At 35.0% G+C, this 25,652-nt stretch overlaps 1 pseudogene; it reads left to right on the top strand.

Moving 5' to 3' along the window:
- Positions 1–25,652, top strand: part of LOC130455588 (tubulin alpha-2/alpha-4 chain-like) — a 177,183-nt pseudogene that overhangs the window by 14,120 nt on the left and 137,411 nt on the right.

The following is a 25,652-nucleotide window of genomic DNA, read 5'->3' as shown; positions in this document are numbered from 1 at the left end:
GTGCAACTTTAACTTTGAAGGGGCAAATGGGTGGCTCAGCAAACAGAGAGCCAGACCTAAAGACATGGGGTCCTGGGTTAAAATCTGGCCTCAGATACTCCCCAGCTGTGGGGCCCTTAATCCCCATTGCCTAGCCCTTACCACTCTGCCTTCCGACAATAGACATTTAAATGGATAATTAAAAACAAACAAACAAAAAAACCAAAGGACTTTAAATACTGGAGGTTATAAATTTTAAGGCATTGCATATTCCAATGGTTTATAAAAATCTCTGTATTCTATTGCATTTTTTGTTTAAGACATAACTTTGTGATTTTAAGTTCATATATTACAGGATTCAATATTATTCTGTTACACTGTTCACTTAATGTAATGAGTTTTAAAATTCTGTTGTTTTTCCCCTATAACAGTGCTGAACAAATATTAATAATCAAGCCCATATAAGAAAAAAAACAGCTTTTATAGTTTGCCTTTCTAAATTGTCACATAGAGGATAGATGGACTTCAGAACTGGTTATAATTATATAACAACCTTTGGAAAATTTAATGGGCTAAATATCTCAAATGATTTTAAGGGTTTTTTAAATATGATTTTCGTAATTTTTTTAACAATCTCTGGTTATTTTGCCTGCCCCTACCACGAGGTAAGCCCCACTGTAGTAGCTGAAGTGAAATACATTTTATAACCCCCAACCTTCCTGCATTTCTAAATATGTGAATGGAAGTTGGGGAAGTTAATCTCAGGGCATTTGTACCCCTAAAAAGCCTCCAAAAAACTAGCATGCCTTTATTTATACTCTTCAGCTCACTATTTTACTTGTACCAGAATGATATATAGATTTCTTGATTATGTTCTTAACCCAAGATGAGTTTTACTTTGTTTAAAAATATGTTTATTACCAAGGTTGAAAGACTGCTATGTTTGTAAAAAAAAACAAAAACAAAAACAAAAAAAGTGACAAATATCCATCAATTCATAGGTTTAAAAAATACCATACAGCAACTAATGTGAAATATGAAAGTGTGATTGTTTGCTATTGTAATTAATTGGGCTTTTGAGAATTTTGGGGGATATTGGTACTACATATTTATACTACTATTCTTTAAAAATGAAAAATATACTACTGTTCAATTAATTTGTCATGCTCACAGTAGAGCATGGCTGGACATGAGGAGGAAATGAATCATATTTTTGGTGAGAAAGCCTTGTATTTTATATTTTCTTAGCTGACACAGTGTGTCAATGATTATAAGTTACATTTTTGAATTTTTTAAAGCTCTTTTATTATTATATTTTTCTTGCATGTGCAAAATAATTTTTCATTTTTTTATTTTTTTCTCTCTTTTTTATATTTGAAGCACATGTCACCAGTATTAAGATTTTCTTTAACCTTTTGATTTTTCAGTACTACAAGTTTACAATACATTTGCTAATGCATGCTCTAAAAAGCTAGAGACTATAAAAACAATGCCACTAATTATTTAAATAAATGATGGGACTTTGGTTAATGATTCTGTCTGAATCCAGGATAAGATATATACAACAGAACCATTGCACAGAGCCAAAGAAAAGCCAATCCAGGATGGATTGATGCACTTCTAGGCCAATACAAAGGTCTTGAACCAGTGTGAAGACTCAAGGTTACTGTGTTTAACATTGTTAGACATAGGCTTTCCTTGTGTCCACACTCACTCTGAAGATACTCACAGACGAGTATCCATGAAACCTTGGATCATATAATCTGGTCCCCTTTTCTGTCTTTCATAGTGTGGTACCTTTCTGTAGTCCTGGCTACTGAATGGATAAATGCATCATTGCTTAGATCATTTTGATTGAGCACTGATTCAAGGACCTGTTATAGATTTATTTTTCTTTTACTTGGAATTTTTACACATAAGACTTTGTTAGTCTATATTTTCATCCAGAAATTTTTTCTTTTCTTTTGGATTTTTCTGATGTTTTTGTTAATTTCTCTTACCAATTGATTCATATACTTCATACCTCAGCCGTGCATCCCTAAGTGATAATATATTTTTTGATTTTTTTAAATTTTATAATATTTTATTTGATCATTTCCAAGCATTATTCATTAAAGACAAAGATCATTTTCTTTTCCTCCCCCCAAACTCCCCATAGCCGACGCGTGATTCCATTGGGTATCACATGTGTTCTTGATTTGAAACCATTGCCATGTTGTTAATGTTTGCATTAGAGTGTTCTTTTAGAGTCTCTCCTCTGTCATGTCCCCTCAAACGCTGTAGTCAGACAGTTGCTTTTCCTCAGTGTTTCTACTCCCATAGTTTAACCTCTGCTTATGAATAGTGTTTTTTCTCCTACATCCCTGCAGATTGTTCAGAAACATTACATTGCCACTAATGGAGAAGTCCATTACATTCGATTATACCACAGTGCATTAGTCTCTGTGTACAATGTCCTCCTGGTTCTGCTCCTCTTGCTCTGCATCACTTCCTGGAGGTCGTTCCAGTCTCCATGGAATTCCTCCACTTTATTATTACTTTTAGCACAATAGTATTCCATCACCAACATATACCACAATTTGTTCAGCCATTCCCAATTGATGGGCATCCCCTTGTTTTCCAATTTTTGGCCACCACAAAGAGCTCAACTATGAAAATTCTTGTAAAAGTCTTTTTCTCCATTATCTCTTTGGGGTACAGACCCAGCAGTGCTATGGCTGGATCAAAGGGTGGACATTCTTTTGTCGCCCTTTGGGCATAGTTCCAAATTACCCTCCAGAATGGCTGGATCAGTTCACAACTCCACCAGCAATGAATTAATGTCCCTACTTTGCCACATCCCCTCCAGCATTCATTACTTTCCATTGCTGTTATGTTAGCCAATCTGCTAGGTGTGAGGTGATACCTCAAAGTTGTTTTGATTTGCATCTCTCTGATTATAAGAGATTTAGAACACTTCTTCCTGTGTTTATTAATAGTTTTGATTTCTTTATCTGAGAACTGCCTATCCATGTCCCTTGCCCATTTATCAATTGGAGAATGGCTTGGATTTTTGTACAATTAATTTATCTCTTTATAAATTTGAGTAATTAAAACTTTGTCAGAGGTTTCTATGAAGATTTTTTCCCAATTTGTTGTTTCCCTTCTGATTTTAGTTACATTGGTTTTGTTTGTACAAAAGCTTTTTAATTTGATGTAGTCAAAATTATTTATTTTACATTTTGTGACTCTTTCTATATCTTGCTTGGTTTTAAAGTCTTTCCCCTCCCAAAGATCTGGCATGTATACTATTCTGTGTTTACCCAATTTACTTATGGTTTCCTTTATGTTTAAGTCATTCACCCATTTTGAATTTATCTTGGTGTAGGGTGTGAGGTGTTGATCAATTCCTAATCTCTCCCATACTGTCTTCCAATTTTCCTAGAAGTTTTTATCGAATAGTGGATTTTTGTCCCAAAAGCTGGGATCTTTGGGTTTATCGTATACTGTCTTGCTTAGGTCGCTTGCCTCAAGTCTATTCCACTGATCCTCCTTTCTGTCTCTTATCCAGTACAAAATTGTTTTGATGACTGCTGCTTTGTAATATAGTTTAAGGTCTGGGACTGCAAAGCCCCCATCATTTGTGTTGGTTTTTTTCCATTATTTCCCTGCATATCCTTGATCTTTTGTTATTCCAAATGAAGTTTGTTATGTTTTTTTCTAAATCAGTAAAAAAAAAAATTTTGGAAGTTCCATGGGTATGGCACTAAATAGATAGATGAATTTGGGTAGGATGGTCATTTTTATTATATTGGCTCATCCTATCCATGAGCAGTTAATGTTTTTCCAATTGCTCAAGTCTAGTTTTAGTTGTGTGGAGAGTGTTTTATAGTTGTGTTCATAGAGTTCCTGTGTTTGTTTCAGGAGATAGATTCCTAAGTATTTTATTTTGTCTAAGGTGATTTTGAATGGGATTTTTCTTTCTAGTTTTTGTTACTGAGCTGTGTTGGAGATATATAGATATGCTGATGACTTATGTGGGTTTTTTTTGTATCCTGCAACTTTGCTAAAGTTGTTGATTATTTCAATTAGCTTTTTGGTTGAATCTCTAGGATTCTGTAAGTAGACCATCATGTCATCTGCAAAGAGTGATAATTTGGTTTCCTCCTTGCCTGTTTTGATGCCTTCAATTTTTTTTTCTTCTCTAATTGCTACTGCTAGTGCTTCTAGTACAATGTCAAATAGTAGAGGTGATAATGGGCATCCTTGTTTCACTCCTGATCTTATTGGGAATGCATCTAGTTTATCCCCATCGTAGATGATTTTAGCTGATGGTTTTAGATATATACTTTTTATTATTTTTAGGAATGACCCTTCTGTTCCTATGCTTTCTAGTGTTTTTAATAGGAATGGGTGTTGTATTTTATCAAAGGCTTTTTATGCGTCTATTGAGATAATCTTGTGGTCCTTGTTGGTTTGCTTGTTGATGTGGTCAATTATGTGGATGGTTTTCCTAATATTGAACCAGCCCTGCATCCCTGGTATAAGATAATGTATTTTTCATTCACCCTCTTAAAGGGGGGAACATAAAAGATATCATTATTTAAATTGCAAAATTTAAATTCCTTTTGAGAAGAATTTTAGGTAAAGAAGATGCTACCTCTCTGAATCCAGAAACTGAATTGTTGGAGAAGCCACCATGAAGAAGCCTCCAGACCACAAGTGCACAAAAATGAACTTTGGGTGTGGTTGATTGAACAATTATTTGTATGTATATACTTTCATGCCAAAGGAGACTGCCCCCTAACTGGCTTTCTGTCAATTTGTCCATCAATTATTGGTTTTGTTCTTTTTTTTACTTATCCTCAAATTATTGTAATCTTTAAATTGATTATGTTTTTATGATCCTTTGGGGAAGGACTTCTTCCCAGAGGATCAAAAGGGGAGAATGTAAAATTGAGATTTGAACTCTGGACTCCATGCCCTAAGAGTCCTTGCCAGCTCCCAGAATGCCCTCTAATCTCACTGAATTCTCACCTGGGAAGAGAACAAAATTTTATTTAAAGGGTCTTCCCAATAGGCGGGGTCTCTTTTGGACTTCTGTTTTGGATCAGACGCATCTCTTCCATGTTGTGAGATTATCTTGTCTAGGTCTCTCTGGCCTAGGCACGTTTTTCTTATCCTGTATTTTCTTTATTCCTTAACTTTTAATAAACCTCATAAAAATGTAATACTCCTTGCAGAGAGAAACTAATTTCTACCTGTCTCAGTGTCCCCTAAATTTTAATCTTTACACATGTGAGCAATAAATCCAAGAATCCTTCTCTCCAATTTTTGTAGATGTTGGAGTAGTTAGCAATATTTGGAATGGTCCTTCCAAGGAAGTCTGATTTGCTCCAGTTTGCTGGAAGTTTTTTATATACAGCTTGTCTCCTGGGTTCAGGGCATGAAGTGAAAAGTCTAGTGGTCCTGCTTGTACTGCATGTCCAGATTCATGCATTTCAGGCAGTTTGTACTGTAATTCCTGTATGTAGGAAGCAATAAATGTATCTTCCCCCTAATAGTGATATATATGCAGGGGAGAAAGATGTCCAAAAAGCATCTCAAATGGTGAGATGTATAGGTCTCCCCTGGGCCTGGTTCTAAGATAAAATAGGGCCAGAAGGAGAATTTTAGGCTATTTTAAATGTGTCTCAGTGAATAATTTGCCAATCAGTTTTAAGTTCTCTGTTCATTTTCCCAACTTGGCCTGAGTGCTGAGAATGATATGGAAGATGGAATTTGGGAGTTATCTCCAAGAAAGAATATATCTGATTTAGAACAAAATCAGTAAAATGACTTCCCCTATCTGAATCAATATGTGCTGGCAGGCCAAAACCATGAATAATCTTTTAAAAGCACCTTAGCAACAAAATACTCCATGGCTTGAGCTGTAGGAAGTGATTCTGGCCCTATGGTCAGTTGATCTACTATGACTAGATAAAATTTATTATGTCCAGCCTTTGTCATTGATATGAAGTTTATCTGCAGGTGCTTAAAAGGTATGTAAGCAAGAGGATGCACACCAAAAGCTTTGCCACAAAAGGCATGTTGGTTATATGCTTGACAGGTAGAGCAGGCTGTATACATTCTAGAGACTATAGTAGTCATACCAGGGTCAATCCATACTTTTTTAATAGAGTCTATGATACCTTGGGTACCAAAGTGACCATTCTTATGAAGAGATTAGCAAATTTGGTGATAGAAATTTCTATGGAACAGGAGTTTTCCTTCAGATGACACCCATACTCTATTAATCTGTTTTGCTTTAAATTTTAGTTTCCATTTTACACTTCCTTTTTATTATAGAAAAGTTATAAATTTAAATCATCAGTGGTTGTTGAGGTTAAAATTAATTCAAGCCCTTCTATGGCCACTAGTTCTGCAGTGGTATCTGCCCAGGCATTTCCTCTAGATACAGGGCCAGTGCCACCTGTATCAGCAGAGAAATGACCCATAGCTAGGGCTTTGGACAGCTGGAGAGAAGAAAGAACTTCATTAATAATTTCTGCATTAACTATAGATTTTTCAGCTGAGGTTAAAAATCTTCTCTGGAGGCATAGCATCCTAACTGAGTGACAAAGGCGAAAGGCAAGAATTAATAAAGCCAAGTCAAAATAATTGCAAAATAGAAGGAAACATGAAGTATCTCATTGAGAAGACAACAGACCTGGCAAACAGGTCCAGGAGAAAGAATTTGAGAATCATAAGTCTATCTGAAAACCTAGAAAAAACAGAATCCTTGACATTATATTACAAGAAATTATTCAAGAAAATTTCCCTGTTATTCTTGAACAAAAAGGCAAAATAGATATTGAAGGAGTCCATAGGTTACCCTCTATATTAAATCCTCAAAAGGCAGCCCCAAGAAATCTAATTACCAAATTCAAGAGCTTCCAAGCCAAGGAAAAAATATTGCAAGAAGCCATAAGGAGACAATTCAGATATCAAGGAGTCCCCGACAGGATTGCACAGGATCTGGCAGCTTCCACTATAAATGACCTCAAGGCTTGGAATATGATATTCATAAAGCCAAGAGAATTGGATCTACAATCAAGAATCATTGACCCATCAAAACTGACTATATAATTCAAAGGAAAAGTATGGGCATTTAACAAAATATATGATTTCCAAGTATTTGTAAAGAAAAGACTAGAAATAAAGGGAAATTTTTATGTCCAAATACAAAATTCAATCGAAACCTGAAAAGATAAACAAGAAGGAGGGGAAAAAATTTTAAGGACTTCATTAAGGATAAATTATTTATATTCCTATATAGAAAAATGATACCTGTAACTCTCAAAAACTATTTTCACTATCATAATAGTTAGAAGAATTATTCATAGATAGAGTTTAGCATACAAGTAGGTTGAAGAGGATATGAAAAAAGGTAGGGGGAATAGAAAACAAAACCAAGAGAAACTTCAAGGAAGAAGAAAAAATAGGATACATTATACCACATAAAGAGATGCATGGAAGAGGGAGCTGGAGAATACTAGAATAAGAAGGAGAGGATGAGGGTATTAATAAGTAATATTTAAACCTTACTCTCAGTGGAGTCAATTCTGAGAGGGAAGAGCACCTAGATCCTTTGGGGTATAGTCTTCTATTTACTTTAGAGGGAAGTTGATGGAGAAAAATTAAGATGGGGAGTACCAAAGGGGAGGTAAAGAGAGGGGTGAGGGAATTTTAGACTCTAAAGAAAAATAAGATGGGAATAAGAAGAGAAAGGGAAATAAAATAAGGGTGGGAATTAAGGGAATTGATTAAAAACAAAACACTAGGGTAGAAAGAAATAATGAAAGAAAAAAGGGCAGGACTAGAAGAAGAAATCAAAATGATGGGGAATACAATGGAGGTAATCATAACTGAATAAAATGTAAGCAAATAGCATAGTGTTTCAGAAACTAAAATCCTACCATATGCTGTCTATAAGAAACACACATGAAGCAGGTAAACACATACAGAGTAAAGGTAAGCAGCTGAAGCAAAATCTATTGGGCATCAACTGAGAAACAGAAGTCAGAAGTCACAATCATGATATTGTACAAAGCTAAAGTAAAAGTAGATCTGATTAAAAGAGATAGATAAAGGAATTACATCATGATAAAAGGCAGTATAGACAATGAGGAAATAGCAGGACTCAACATATATACACCAAATGGTATAGCATCCAAATTTTTAAAGAAGAAAATAGAAGAGCTTAATGAGGTTATAGATAATAAAAATTATACTAGTTGGAGGCCTGAACCTTACTCTATCAGCTCTAGATCAATCACATAAAAATAAATAAGAAAGAGGTAAGAGAGGTGAATTAAATCTTAGGAAAAAAAGAGTTAGTTGTTATATGGAGAAAAATAAATAGTGACAAAAAGAATATGCTTTCTTTTCAGAAGCACAGGGTATATTCACAAAGATTGGCCATGTACTAGAGAATAAAAAAGAGTACAAACAAATGCAAAAAAGTAGAAAGAATAAATGCTTCCTTTTCAAATCATAATGCAATAAAAATAATAATTTGTAAGGGTACCTGGAGAGGAAAATAATAAATCTATTGGAAATTTAAAAAATGAGAGTCTACAAAACTACTTAGTTAAAGAAAAAAAATCTAGAAACTATTAATAATTCCATTGAAAAGAATGACAATGAGGAGACATCATATCAAAATTCATGGGATACAGCCAAAGCAGTGCTCAGGGGAAAATGTATAGCCCTGCATGTATATATCAACAAATCAGAGGGAGGAGAACAATGAATTGGGCATTCAAATGAAAAAAATATCTTGAAAGAGAACAAATTAAAAATACTTATTTAAAAACTAAATTGGAAATCCTAAAAATGGAAGGAGAAGTTAGTAAAATTGAAAGTAAAAAAAAAAACTATATTATAAATAAATGAGACTATGAGCTGGTACTTTGAAAAAACAAATAAAATAGATAAAGTACTTGATAATCTAATAAAACTGGAAATAAGGAAACCAAATTTACAATGTCAAAGATGAAGAGGTGACCTCATCTCTAATGAAGAGGAAATTGAAGTAATTATTAAGAACTACTTTGCCCAAATATATGGCAACAAATACGACAATCTAGGTGTTATAGATGAATATTTACAAAAATATAAACTGCCTAGATTACCAGAAGAAGAAATAGAATTCTTAATTAATCCCATATCAGAACTATAAATTGAACAAGCCATCAAAGGACTCCCTAAGATAAAATCCCCAGAGCCAGATCAATTCAAAAAAGAATTATACCAATCATTTAAAGAACAACTAATCCTAATACTAAACAAACTATTTGACAAAATAAGCAACAAATAAGTTCCACCAAGTTCCTTTAATGACACAAATATGGTAGTGATTCCAAAGACAGGCAGACCAAAAAAAAATAGAAAAAGAAAACTACAGACCAATCTCCTTAATGAATATACATGTAAAAATCTTATATAGAATACTAGCAAAAAAGACTCCAGGAAGTGATCATAAGGATTATTCACTATGACCAGGTAGGATTTATACCAGGAATCCAAGGATAGTTTAATATTAGCAAAACCATCAATATAATTGATCATATCAACAAGTAAAACAATACAAATTACCTGATTATCTCAATAGATGCAGGAAAAGCCTTTGACAAAATACAAAACTCATTCTTATTTAAAATGCTAGAAATCATAGGAATAGAAGGGCCTTTTCCTAAAAATAATAAACAGTGTATATTTAAAACCATCAGCAAGCATTGTCTGCGATGGGGATAAATTAGATTTCCCAATAAGATCAGGAGTGAATCAAGGATGCCCATTATCACCTCTATTATTTAAGATTGTACTAGAAACACTAGCAGTAGCAATTAAAGAAGAAAAAGAAATTGAAGGTATTAAAATTGGCAATGAGGAGACCAAGCTATCAGTCTTTGTGGATGATATGATGGTCTATGAAAAGAATCCTAGAGAATCAACTAAAATGCTAGTGGAAATAATCAACAACTTTACCAGAGTTTCAGTATACAAAATAAACTCACATAAATCATCAGCATTTCTATTGATTTCTAACACAACTTAGCAGCAAGTTAGAAAGAGAAAATTTCCATTCAAAATCACCCTACACACTATAAAATATTTAAGAATCTATTTTTCAAGACAAATGCAGGAATTATATAAACAAAAATACAAAACACTTTCCACACAATTAAAACAATATCTAAACAACTGGAAAAGCATTAATTCCTCCTTGGTAGTGTGAATTTAAAACTACTCTACCCTACTCAGACCATACTTTGGAAGATTTGATTTAGTCATTTCCTGATTGTAATAATGAAATACTTGATCAGGAATGTCTTCAGAACTTTACATTTCTCCATCCTACTTAGTTTAACAAGGTCATGAATGTCTGCAACCATACATATGGATTAAGTATCTATGAGAATGGCCTTTGATAGACATGTGCAGAAACAGCTGATGGACCCCTAGGCTGTCTAAGTCAAGCTAAGCTACCATTGGTACAGATAAGACTCCTGAAAGTGATGTAAAATCATCTATATAGGGCGTGTCACTTCCTCTCTTCACTCTCTTTCCCCAGAGAGGTGGATCTGTCTGATTACTTTCTGTGAACAGCTGGGTGCCAGTTCGATCCTGGAACTTAGTCTCGAGGAGCTCACTCAGACAGCTCCCTTGAGATGGTCTCTTGGTGAGTGATAAGACTGACTTCGTTTTCCCTTGGGCTCAGGGAGGCCCCTTTGCCCAAGGCCTTTAACTCCTTCCTGGCTCAGTCTGAGTTGGAGCAGTTTAAATTAACTCTTTCCTCTCCCTCTCACTTCTCCTTAATTTCTTATCTCTATATTAATTAAAATCACCATAATTTCCAGCTGACTTGGGTATTTTATTATTTAGGATATCCCATGGTGACCAATTAATTCATATTTTTAAGTCACAACACTAAAATTATCCTTACAGTAGGACAAGATAACATAATAAAAATGACAATCCTACCCATATTACTTTACTTAGTCATTGCCATACCTATCAAACTACCAAGAAAACTTTTTTTTAACTGAACTAGAAAAAAATAACAAAGTTCATTTGGGAAAACAAAAGATCAATAATATCAATGGAAATAATTTTAAAATGTGAAGAATTGGGATATAATAGTATAAGATCTTAAACTCTATGTTGACCAGCTTCTTTGGGAGCCCAAAACACACTATGCATACTAAGGAAATAAATTTTATGAATTCTAATATGACATGGAAAGAAAAACTACACCAAACCTAAAAGAAATAGGAAGATAATAGAGAGCTGAGCCTTCATCAGGAAGAAGCTGGATTCAAAACCAAACTCATACTTATTAGCTATGTGATCCTGGGCAAATCATATAACTTGTTTATTTTATTTTCATCATTTGTAAAATGGGGATATTAATAGCATTTATCTCTTAGGGATGTCCTGACGAATAAATGAGATAATTGTAAAGTGTTTAGCACAATTCTTAGCACAAAGTACATACTATATAATTGTGAGCAATTATTAGCTATCATTGTTAAATGAACACTATTAAGAGAATGTCCAAAATCAATATGATTTCTCTTTAATTACCAATGTTTTACCCAGAAACTTTCATGGATTTTATGGTATCAAAAACTTTTGGAAAACTATTTTATACCATTGTTCTTATTATTCATCCCTGGTAAAATGTGTTTCCCCTAAAATTTAGTTAAATTCTAAGTAACTAATATCAACAAATAATCAATGGAAGTAATAGATGGGTTGGGGTTTATAAGTTATAGTTTTAGGAATCACGCCACAAGCAATCATTGCTATCTATAGGTCTTTGCTCTTGTGACCACAAAAATGTAGGTTTCAGGACTGTGAATTGCCAAAAACTGTAAGATAATTTTTAGTGTCTTGATTTAAATAAAAAAATAAGTGGTCACCATGGGAAAAATATGAAATACCCAAGTCAGCTGGGTTTTATGGAGATTTTAATTAATATAAATGAAGGAATTAAAGAATGGGAGAGAGACAGAGTAAGAAGAAATAATAGGAAGGCTAGGGCCTACGCCTTTCTTTTAAGAGAGAAAACTAAGTCAGTCTTTAATCACTCACCACAAGATTTTGTCCAAGGTAAACTCTAGTGTTCAGAGAGACCCTCCAGTTCAGCTCCTGAGCTCAACTAAGTTCAGCCACTGGGAGATCCCAATTCAGCTTCCTAAGCTGAACTAAGTACACAGGCCTCTGACCTCCTTTTTCCCCTAAATTTTCACATCTACCAATCACAGTAGATGTTTTCCAAAGGACTGACCATTCTTAATTCACATCTTGTTATCACCATCTTACTTCACATCTTGTTATCACCTTCTCTTGTTAGACTAAAACTTCTGAGTATTTCACACCTTTTTGCTAAGGTTGTCCCTTGCAAGTTGCCTGATCTTTTAGTGATTAATTTGACCTTCATAGGTACTTAGCACCTTTTTGTATTAGATTTAAAAATAGACCTAGCTTAAGGGCTTTTGCCTCACTATAAGTATGGGTTAAGTACTTTTTCATTGTTCAGTAAGGAGTTTTACAACTTTATCTTCCCCTTAAGGTATGCCTAAGTATGGGTGGAGTAATTTTAAAGTTCCCAATACATTCCTGATCAAGTACCTCCATTGTTTAAATGGGGAATAACCTAACCAAATCTTCTAATGTTAGAGTCTGAGAAATTTTAAGATTCACACTCCTCATAACTCTTAGGACACCTGACCCACCAAAATGAATGGGAGCTGAAGAGGTAACCCACAGCCAACAAACACTTCAAGATTGAGCCCAAATATTATCTTATGCAGGAATTTGTTCCTTATCTACTCCATTGGTTCATGAGTTCCTTAAAAATAACCTTGCAGCTATTTTATTTATTTACAGACTGAATATATATTTATTGGTATGCTGAACCCAGTCCAATAATGCATATTTTAACCTGTTCCTGCTCACCAACTCATATTGTTATTTAATAATTTTTTTCTTTCTATAAACTCTACCCTAATTACAATATCTCACAAGAAATTACAGATTCCTCCTGAGACTTTTCTACCATATTGTTACCCATCAAACCATCCAGGAAGAAGCCTACAGGGTAGTTCTAGCTCAGCAATGGGCAGTACTTATGGCATGCATGGCTTATACCTCCTTTTCTAACAAATTCCAAGAAATACACATTTCTTTCAAAGTTTGTAAAAACAAGGTTTGTGTTGCAAGAAATGGTCTTCATGGGGTATGCAAAAATAAGGTATGCAAAAATAAAGTTAATGTAGACACCTCTCTCTGGAGCCACATCTCTAGGGAACAGAACAATAATGAACTTTCCCAAGACCTTTTATCAAAGTAGGTCTAGAGGGAAGGAGAACTAAATCACCATAATGATGCAGAGAATAATGCTTTATAGTTCTGAAGTATCTTTTTTCCAAGGACCCCAAAGCACTCTAAAAAACTATTTGTTCATTAATCCTCAGAGCATCCCTAGGAGTAGTGAAAGATATCCCTATTACAGGATAAAATAGATGCAATAACAAAGTCCAGATTGGTTTGACTGCAGTACCATGAATGAGAATTAACTAGAAAAATGATAATCCTACCTTTTGGACTGAGATAATAATGTTAAAGATGGATAGATATAGATGGACATTTTTAACAATCTCTCACCTTGAAGTTTATATTATGATAATTAGTAGTAGTAGTATACTTCAATACCTCAAAGATAAACAATTTCATCAATGTGAGTATATCATCCATATTTTTTGTGTAAAGCTCTTTGTATATTTCTCTCCCATTTTACTATGAGCTCCTTGAGAGAAGGGGCTCTATTTGTTTTTTCTGTTGTTGTTATTATTATTTCCCCAGGGCTTATGTCAGTGCTTGGAACAACATAGGTACTTCAAAAATGTTTATTGACTGAGGATCAAACCATATCAAACCTCAAATTTTCTTCTCATTTATAAACACTATATAGTAGCTAGGTAGATAATAAATATAAAACTACATTTGGAGTTAGGATTAGCTAAATTTCAATTCTACCACAGATACTTTCAACTTGTGATATATGGGGCAAGTCATTTAACATCTTTGTGCTTCAGATTCCTTCTGTATAAAATGAGAGGGATGTCCTCTCAATTCTTTTCTAGCTAAAAATTCATGATCCAATGGAAAAAAATCTTATGATCTGGCTTCTATTGATGAGTCTGTCAAATTTTAGCTCATGCATGCCTTTCTTTCTCAATAGTGACAAAATCTATTGTTAAGCCTTTTCAAATTAGATGGACCTGGAGATGGCAATATATAGCCCATAACCCAGCTGCACTCTTCTAACATTCCCCTTTAAGTGGCTTGAAAATAATGCCTCAAATCATATTTTAAAGTAATAGAGCCAACAAAAGGTCAGTGAAACATTTCCCAGACTAAGACAATTTAGGGGTTTGGCAAGATGATTCATCCAAGACAATTCCAAGAGCCTCATGATGAAAAAAAAAAATCCTCCAAATAGAAAAATGAGAAGTTCTAAATGTAAACAAGTACAATGTTCTTTTCTTCTTTTTAAAATATGATAGCTAATATGGAAATGTGATTTTCTATGAAATACACATGTAATTGGTATCATACTACTTGCCTTCTCACTGGGTGATGGAAGCATAGGGAGGAGGAAAAAATTGGAACTCAAATTTTCAAAAGAAAAGAATATTAAAAATAATAATTTTAAAAATATATAAATATGAAGTTTTGAATTATTTTCTAAGAATAGCTGATTGGTACTAGGGAAGATAAAAATTCACTGCCTTCATTTCAACTTGAACCTTTTAAAAACAATCAAATAATAAAAAATTAAATGCACCAAATATAGTTTTCAAAGTCTCAGGATTGTTTTCTTCTACATGTTAAAACATAAAAGAAATGGAACAAGAGAGAAATTTTAGTTATAAAAGTTTTTAATGCTGTGGAAAGAACATTTGTTTTAGAGTCAGGAAGTTATTTGTTTGGATCTTGCCTCCAATACATGCTAGCCATGTAATAATGCACGTCATTTAATTCTCTAAGCCTCAGTTACATTATCTGTAAAATGGACATAATATTATTCAAGAATCAGATGATCCAATGCATACAGAGCATTTTGCAGACCATAAAGAACAGTATGTATGTAGGAAATTGGTATTATTCATTGCTTTAGAGTAAGTTTTCATATTATCTTTAGCATCATACTAATCCTATGAAAGGATTAGTACAAGCATTCTATTTTGAGCATATGCAAATGTTTGAACCTCAGAGATTCTCAGGTGGTTATCCAAGGTCATACATCTAGTAAATGGGAGAGATATAACTTGAATTCAATTATTACTAGTAACTTAGTGACTATTTTCTTCTTTGATACACCATTTCCCGTTATATATTAGTTTGTCTATGTCGTGGGTATTTTTCTATTTCATTGGGGTATGAAATCTCTGGTATCACTTCTATCTAAATGGCTTTAAGATGATGTGGTACACAATTTATTTTGAAATTATGTCTATGAAAATATTGTGTTAGTTTTTTTTTAGTTTTTTTTTTCTTTTTCTCCATGAAAGGGGTCCCTAAGATGGCCAATTAAATCTATAAAAATTACTAAGTTCGATTTTCAGGTACAGAATGATGAATTGGATGAATTATTACTACAATTAGTAGAGGGAAGGGGTGAAAGTATAGTGGGGCATCCTATACTGAAGCAGAAAATATCGAGGTCAAAGTTGGCAAGGTCCTTAGGTCAGCACTACAGATATATGTGTATGATCATTCAAGCTAGCCTTCCTTTTATGAGATTTATATTAGTGTAGGCGTATAGGAATGATGACCAGGTTATATTCTAGGAAGCTTGTGGCAGTCTGATTCCAGCTATGGCTGCTGGTTTCCTTAGGACACAAAGTCAAGTTCTTGTATGGCATATCTTTTTCTTTAGGATGACTGCCAGTGTCCTAAATCAGATCCAATGAGATTCAGAACCCTAATAACTCTAATAACCTTATATGTTGTAAGTCATAGGTAAAAGGACCTCAAAGGTCATCTACTCCAACCATCTCATTCCTCACATGATGAAACTGAAAGCCATAGAGATTAAATGTTTTACCTGATGTGACAAAGATACTATGTGGCTGACATGGGATTTAAATCTAGGTTTCCTCTGAGTACAAGAGCAGAATTCTTGGGGAGAGCTAGGTGGCTCAGTGGATTGAGAGCCAGGCCTAGAGATGAAAGGTCCTGCATTCAAATATGGCCTCAGACACTTCACAGCTGTGTGACCCTGGGCAAGTCACTTGACCCCCATTGCCTAGTCCTTACCGTTCTTCTGCCTTGGAATCAATGTATAGTATTGATTCTAAGACAGAAGGTTAGGGTTTAAAAAAAGAATTATTTCCAATGTACCACTTTGCCTCTTCTAATTCAACTCCATTATTTTCTAGATTAAGATAATGATGTACCCATAAAATCTTCCTAGAGTTAGAGGAAGAGCCAGTATATATTGTATACAATTCATCATCTCTGGGCAATGTATTCCTGACAGAGGGCAAAGATTCAGTAATAAATATTTAAGACTTTAATGAAGGGGGTTCTTAACTTTTTTTTAATGTCATGGTTACCTATGTCAATTTGATGAAGCCAATAGACCTTTTCTCAGAATAATATTTTAAGTACATGAAGAAAAATGCATAAAATAATGAAGGCAAGCAGTTACATTGGAATAGCTATTAAAATATTTTATATGGTTCACAAATCCCAGGTTAATAATAATAGCTAGCATTTATATAGGGTTTTAAGATTTACAAAGTGATTTATATATGTTAATTCATTTGATACTCAGCAACCTAATAACATAGGTGCTATTATTAGGTCAGTTTTACAGAGGAGGAAACTGAGCAACAGAGAGGTTAAGTGATTTGCTGAGAGTCACACAGCTAGTGCCTAAAGTGGAAATGAACTCAGGCTTTCCTGATTCCAAAGCTTATTTTTGCTATACAAAGATTTATCTTTAAGTCCTCTAAATATTACAATTTCTATTTAATTACTTTTTCTATTTTCTGATATAGACACACCAGTTCTCTGCTTTTAATGTCCTTAGAATCAGCCGTTGATAATATCTCGGAGTTTTAGGAAAAAATTGGCACCTTGTAGGGTCATTTAGTGCATTTTCCTGTTCCTATGGAGAACTGTAATTCTCCAGTTTTTGAGGACCCATAAGAAAGGAGGTTCATAACCTCTCTCGACAACTGATTTTGATGTAGCTTAGATGAAGACTAGTCAGAGAAAAACTTTCCTGAATGATTTATGGTCATTCCTTATAATCTCATGGGCACAAAATTTATTTCCTCAAAGTTTTAATTTAATTTACTAAAATATTATTTATGGCAGTCATAGAAGGGAGTTGTTATTTGGGAACATGTGATTTGTCATTTATATTTTCCAGTGCTTTGTTGATATAAAATATTATTCATATCTTATAATTTCATGACCTATGCCTAAGATAATTAAATTTTAAATAACTTAATTATACTACTTGAGGAATTATGATGTAGAAAGGACTTGATACAAACACCATGATAAATGACAGTGTTTTTTGACCTTTATTTTTCTCTATAGATTCTGAATTATCTGTTGTACTAGTTTAGATTCTAACATTTAGAAATTTTTATATGTTACTTTAAAACAAAATTGTGAGGGGGGAAGGAATACAGGCAGTGTACTTACATCATAATTTCCAGGGATTCATAAGTCTATGATATTATGTTAGGCATAATACAAGAAATTTCTCTAAGTGCAGGAAAAAGTAGAAAATGAATGTATAATGTAGGTATAATGTTATAATGTTAGAGGTGGAAAGATGTTTGAAACCAATTATTCTAACTCCATTAGGTAATATGAGGAAACCAAGGATTTAAGTAGATAAATGGCTTGAGTATGGGGATATACATAAGTAAGGAAAGAAGAAAGAACCTAAGCCTTGAGACTGTGTTATGTAGAATAGTACAAGAATTGGGTTTAGCGACTTCCGGTTAAGATGGCGGCTTAGAGAAAGCTAAAGCTCAGATCTCCGGAAAACCCTTCCCGACCAATCTCAAACGATAAGCTCCTAAGGCGCCGAAATTCAAAACGATCAACAGCACAGACCCTGGGAACCCTCCTCCTGGACCTGGACCTGGTTCAAAAGGTACGGCTCCCCTTAAAAGCCAGAACCCGAGATCACTCGGACCTCAGGGGTAGGAGCGCAGAGTCCAAGGCTCCCGGAAGCCGCAGCCCGGCCGGCTCAGAGAGCAGGGTCCTCGGAAACAACAACCCTCAGGGCCTTCTACAGTCCCGGTGAAAGTTACTGCCTGGGGCTTCCGCTGCAGAGAGCTGGTCAAAACAACAGCAACCCTCAGGGCGGGCAAGACAGCCTCACAGGCTGGATCCTGCTATCCAAGTCTCAGTGAAAGTCTGTGCTCTCGGAGCTTGGGGAAGCGGCAGCCCATCCCCCCGCAGGCCGACGAAACAGCCTCACGGCCAGTGATTCTGAAGGCAACTTCCAGAAAGCGAGCCGGGGGGAGAGTGTGGCCTCGTGGTCCGACCCTTCCATTCCAGTTCCAGTGAGGCATATTCAGTTTAACCCAGGGAAAGCCCATAGAACTATCTGCCCAGGACTGCCTCTGAACACCAGAAAGAGACAAGAAAAACTAATCCTCCACATTCAGAGATGACAAACTCCACAGAACCACAGAAGCCCCAAAATACCAAGAAAAATAAGAAGAAAGGGGCGACTTTGGACACATTCTATGGAGCCAAAATACAAAATACAGAGCAGACAGAAGATAATATAAAAGAAAATGCTCCAAAACCTTCCAAAGGAAATGGAAACTCTCCACAAACCTATGAAGAATTTGAATCAGAAATGACCAAAAAGATGGAAGCCTTCTGGGAGGAAAAGTTGGAAATAATGCAAAAGAAATTCACGCATCTACAAAACCAGTTTGACCAAACTGTAAAAGAAAACCAGGCTTTAAAGGCCAGAATCAGGCAGCTGGAAGACAACGATCGTGTAAAAGAGCAAGAATCAATAAAGCAAAGCCAAAATACCAAGAAATTAGAAGAGAACATAAAATATCTCACCGACAAGGTGATAGATCTGGAAAATAGGGGGAGAAGGGATAATTTAAGAATAATTGGACTCCCAGATAAGCCAGAAATAAACACCAAACTGGACATGGTGATACAAGATATAATCAAAGAAAATTGCCCAGAGATTCTAGAACAAGGGGGCAATACAGCCACTGACAGAGCTCACAGAACACCTTCTACACTAAACCCCCAAAAGACAACTCCCAGGAATGTAATTGCCAAATTCCAAAGCTATCAAACAAAAGAAAAAATCCTACAGGAAGCCAGAAAAAGACAATTTAGATATAAAGGAATGCCAATCAGGGTCACCCAAGACCTTGCAAGTTCTACTCTGAATGATCGTAAGGCATGGAACATGATCTTCAGAAAGGCAAGAGAGCTGGGTCTCCAACCAAGAATCAGCTACCCAGCAAAACTGACTATATACTTCCAAGGGAAAGTATGGGCATTCAACAAAATAGAAGACTTCCAACTTTTTGCAAAGAAAAGACCAGAGCTCTGTGGAAAGTTTGATACCGAAAATCAAAGAGCAAGGAATACCTGAAAAGGTAAATATTAAGGAAAGGGGAAAATGTTATCTTCTTCTTTTACTCAAACTCTCTTCTATAAGGACTACATTTATATCAACCTATGTATACTAACATGTGGGGAAAATGTAATGTATAAATAGGGGGTAAAGAAAGACCAAATAGAATAATCATTCTCACACAAAGATTCACATGGGAAGGGGAGGGGAAGAAAACTCCTATAAGAAGGAGAGGAAGAGAGGGGGGGGGGTTACTTAAACCTCAATCTCAGGGAAATCAGCTCTGAGAGGGAAAAACCTCCAGATCCATTGGGATCTTGAATTCTATCTTACCCAACAAGGGTAAGGAGAAGGGAAAACCAAGGGGGGGAGGGGGAGAGGGAGAACAAAAAGGGAGGGTAAGAGAGGGGGGGAGGGGGAGGGAACAAAAAGGGAGGGACTAAAAAGGGAAACATCAAGGGAGGGGACAAGGGGGACTGTTTCAAAGTAAATCACTGGACTAAAAGGTAGAGCCGAAGAAGAAAAGGTTAGAATTAGGGAAGGCAATCAAAATGCCAGGGAGTCCACAAATGACAATCATAACTTTGAACGTGAATGGGATGAACTCACCCATAAAACGTAGACGAATAGCAGAATGGATTAGAATCCAAAACCCTACCATATGTTGTCTTCAAGAAACACACATGAGGCGGGTTGACACCCACAAGGTCAGAATTAAAGGATGGAGTAAGACCTTCTGGGCTTCAACTGATAGAAAGAAGGCAGGAGTGGTAATCATGATATCTGATAAAGCCAATGCAAAAATAGACCTGATCAAAAGGGATAGGGAAGGTAATTATATTTTGTTAAAAGGGACTATAGACAATGAGGAAATATCATTAATCAATATGTATGCACCAAATAATATAGCACCCAAATTTCTAATGGAGAAACTAGGAGAATTGAAGGAAGAAATAGACAATAAAACCATACTAGTGGGAGACTTAAACCAACCATTATCAAATTTAGATAAATCAAATCAAAAAATAAATAAGAAAGAGGTAAAAGAAGTGAATGAAATCTTAGAAAAATTAGAATTAATAGACATATGGAGAAAAATAAATAGGGATAAAAAGGAATACACCTTCTTCTCAGCACCACATGGCACATTCACAAAAATTGACCATACATTAGGTCACAGAAACATAGCACACAAATGCAGAAAAGCAGAAATAATGAATGCAGCCTTCTCAGATCACAAGGCAATAAAAATAATGATTAGTAATGGTACATGGAAAACCAAATCTAAAACCAATTGGAAATTAAACAATATGATACTCCAAAACCGTTTAGTTAAAGAAGAAATCATAGAAACAATTAATAATTTCATCGAGGAAAATGACAATGGCGAAACATCCTTCCAAACCTTTTGGGATGCAGCCAAAGCGGTAATCAGAGGTAAATTCATATCCCTGAATGCTTATATTAACAAACAAGGGAGAGCAGAGATCAATCAATTGGAAATGCAAATGAAAAAACTGGAAAGCGATCAAATTAAAAACCCCCAGCAGAAAACCAAATTAGAAATCCTAAAAATTAAGGGAGAAATTAATAAAATCGAAAGTGATAGAACTATTGATTTAATAAATGAGACAAGAAGCTGGTACTTTGAAAAAACAAACAAAATAGACAAGGTACTGGTCAATCTAGTTAAAAAAAGGAAGGAAGAAAAGCAAATTCACAGCATTAAAGATGAAAAGGGGGACAGCACCTCCAATGAGGAGGAAATTAAGGCAATCATTAGAAATTACTTTGCCCAATTATATGGCAATAAATACACCAATTTAGGAGAAATGGATGAATATATACAAAAATACAAACTGCCTAGACTAACAGAAGAGGAAATAGAATTCCTAAATAATCCCATATCAGAAATTGAAATCCAACAAGCCATCAAAGAACTTCCAAAGAAAAAGTCCCCAGGGCCTGATGGATTCACCTGTGAATTCTATCAAACATTCAGAGAACAGTTAATCCCAATACTATACAAACTATTTGACATAATAAGCAAAGAGGGAGTTCTACCAAACTCCTTTTACGACACAAACATGGTACTGATTCCAAAACCAGGCAGGTCAAAAACAGAGAAAGAAAACTATAGGCCAATCTCCCTAATGAATATAGATGCAAAAATCTTAAATAGGATACTAGCAAAAAGACTCCAGCAAGTGATCAGAAGGATCATTCACCATGATCAAGTAGGATTCATACCAGGGATGCAGGGCTGGTTCAACATTAGGAAAACCATCCACATAATTGACCACATCAACAAGCAAACTAGCAAGAATCACATGATTATTTCAATAGATGCAGAAAAAGCCTTTGATAAAATACAACACCCATTCCTATTAAAAACACTAGAAAGCATAGGAATAGAAGGGTCATTCCTAAAAATAATAAACAGTATATATCTAAAACCAACAGCTAATATCATCTGCAATGGGGATAAACTAGATGCATTCCCAATAAGATCAGGAGTGAAACAAGGATGCCCATTATCACCTCTACTATTTGACATTGTACTAGAAACACTAGCAGTAGCAATTAGAGAAGATAAAGGAATTGAAGGCATCAAAATAGGCAAGGAGGAGACCAAGTTATCACTCTTTGCGGATGACATGATGGTCTACTTAAAGAATCCTAGAGATTCAACCAAAAAGCTAATTGAAATAATCAACAACTTTAGCAAAGTTGCAGGATACAAAATAAACCCACATAAATCATCAGCTTTTCTATATATCTCCAACACAGCTCAGCAGCAAGAACTAGAAAGAGAAATCCCATTCAAAATCACCTTAGACAAAATAAAATACCTAGGAATCTACCTCCCAAGACAAACACAGGAACTATATGAACACAACTACAAAACACTCGCCACACAACTAAAACTAGACTTGAACAAATGGAAAAACATTAACTGCTCATGGATAGGACGAGCCAATATAATAAAAATGACCATCCTACCCAAACTTATTTATCTATTTAGTGCCATACCCATTGAACTACCAAAATACTTCTTCACTGATTTAGAAAAAACCATAACAAAGTTCATTTGGAAGAACAAAAGATCAAGGATATCCAGGGAAATAATGAAAAAAAACACATATGATGGGGGCCTTGCAGTCCCTGACCTAAAACTATATTACAAAGAAGCAGTCATCAAAACAATTTGGTACTGGCTAAGAAATAGAAAGGAAGATCAGTGGAATAGACTGGGGGAAAGCGACCTCAGCAAGACAGTATACGATAAACCCAAAGATCCCAGCTTTTGGGACAAAAATCCACTATTTCATAAAAACTGCTGGGAAAATTGGAAGACAGTGTGGGAGAGACTAGGAATAGATCAACACCTCACACCCTACACCAAGATAAATTCAAAATGGGTGAGTGACTTAAACATAAAGAAGGAAACCATAAGTAAATTGGGTAAACACAGAATAGTATACATGTCAGACCTTTGGGAGGGGAAAGGCTTTAAAACCAAGCAAGATATAGAAAGAATCACAAAATGTAAAATAAATAATTTTGACTACATCAAACTAAAAAGCTTTTGTACAAACAAAACCAATATAACTAAAATCAGAAGGGAAACAACAAATTGGGAAAAAATCTTCATAGAAACCTCTGACAAAGGTTTAATTACTCATATTTATAAAGAGCTAAATCAATTGTACAAAAAATCAAGCCATTCTCCAATTGATAAATGGGCAAGGGAAATGGATAGGCAGTTCTCAGATAAAGAAATCAAAACTATTAACAAGCACATGAAGAAGTGTTCTACATCTCTTATAATCAGAGAGATGCAAATCAAAACAACTCTGAGGTATCACCTCACACCTAGCAGATTGGCTAACATAACAGCAAAGGAAAGTAATGAATGCTGGAGGGGATGTGGCAAAGTAGGGACATTAATTCATTGCTGGTGGAGCTGTGAACTGATCCAACCATTCTGGAGGGCAATTTGGAACTATGCCCAAAGGGCAACAAAAGAATATCTACCCTTTGACCCAGCCATAGCACTGCTGGGTCTGTACCCCAAAGAGATAATGGACACAAAGACTTGTACAAAAATATTCATAGCTGCGCTCTTTGTGGTGGCCCAAAACTGGAAAATGAGGGGATGCCCATCAATTGGGGAATGGCTGAACAAACTGTGGTATATGTTGGTGATGGAGTACTATTGCGCTAAAAGGAATAATAAAGTGGAGAAGTTCCATGGAGACTGGAACAACCTCCAGGAAGTGATGCAGAGCGAGAGGAGCAGAACCAGGAGAACATTGTACACAGAGACAAACACACTGTGGTATCATCGAATGTAATGGACTTCTCCATTAGTGGTGGTGTAATGTCCCTGAACAACTTGCAGGGACCCAGGAGAAAAAAACACCATTCATAAGCAAAGGATAAACTATGGGAGTGGAAACACCGAGAAAAAGCAACTGCCTGAATACAAAGATTGAGGGGACATGACAGAGGATAGACTCTAAATGAACACTCTAATGCAAATACTATCAACAAAGCAATGGGTTCAAATCAAGAAAACATCTAATGCCCAGTGGACTTACGCGTCGGCTATGGGGGGTTGGGGGGGGGGAGGAAAAGAAAATGATCTATGTCTTTAACGAATAATGCTTGGAAATGACCAAATAAAATATATTTAAAAAAAAAAAAAAAGAAAAGAAAAATCCAGTATGGGATGTCTTGGCATCCATTGTAGCAATTTGTACATATAGGTCTCATGTTAAATAAAGTTGTGGCAATTCCAAATTCCAGGATAAAAAAAAAAAAAAAGAATTGGGTTTAGCGTGAAAAGGATGTCAATTTAAATCCAAATTTTTCCACTTATTGTTTGATTATGATTAGTTTTATGATTAGTATTTATATCCTTTCTGAATCTCACTCAGTTTCCATTTCTGTAAAATGACATTGTCTCTAAATGCCCTTCCAATTATAGAGCTCTGATCCTATAATTCCTTGGTATTAACTCCCCAATGGAGAACTTTTATCTAATAAAGCACAGTGTAATTAATTTGATATATCTACAAGTTATCAGACAGAACATTGATTACTAGAATGTAAACAAATGAACAAAATCAAGAAAATGAATTGAAATTTAATTCTGCATAATTATAGTAAGTAAGTTTGTCCCAAAGGGAGAGACAGAAGAATGTACCTGTTGTCCTGTTGCCCCTTTCTTTGCTGAGGTAGGGGAGTTAGTTTGGAATACTATATGTACTTACCTGATATGTTGAGTAGTTTTTTTTTTTTCCTGAAAGTTTCTCTGCCTCTCTTTGTGTGACTCTGAATCTGTCTCACTTCATCATTGTCTCTCTCTTATAATTTGTTATGAGGTAAAGCTTTATGAGTGGTAGATGTGGAGTGGTTATATTGTGAAATGAAGATGACATAAAATGTATCAATATATTTTTAAACCCAAGAAGAGTAAAATTTATTTTGTGTCTATAAAGACAAGGTATGAAGATAGAAGACACCTTGAACATAAATCATGATGGTAAATTCATGGAATTTTAGAGCTAAAAGTTATGTCTGAGATCTTCAAGTTGATGATTAGGTGAGTGGATAAGCAAATAAACAAATAAATGAAAGAATGATATAGTGACTGGCAAGAGCCCTGAACTTGAAATCAGAGGAGCTGAATTTGCTACTTATTACCTCTATGATGTCTGACCGCTTACATATATGAGTTTCTACTTCCTTAGCTGTAAAAAGAAAGGAATGAACTGACCTTTGTGGATCCCAGTTATTTTATGTTAGATAGGCTTCATAAGATGCTATCAGAAAAAAAGAAAACAATGCATCATTTACTAGCTTTCCCTGCTGATGATTAGTAGAATTGGTCCATAAACATAGACATATAATGTATTAATGGTATGTATTTTGGTACTTTCCAGTTTGATAGAATATATTGAATTTCTATTCCACAAAT

This window comes from Monodelphis domestica, chromosome 7, assembly GCF_027887165.1.
Source record: "Monodelphis domestica isolate mMonDom1 chromosome 7, mMonDom1.pri, whole genome shotgun sequence".
Classification (NCBI taxonomy): domain Eukaryota; kingdom Metazoa; phylum Chordata; class Mammalia; order Didelphimorphia; family Didelphidae; genus Monodelphis; species Monodelphis domestica.
Note: the sequence above shows the minus strand (reverse complement) of the source record. Positions and strands in the feature narration are given on the sequence as shown.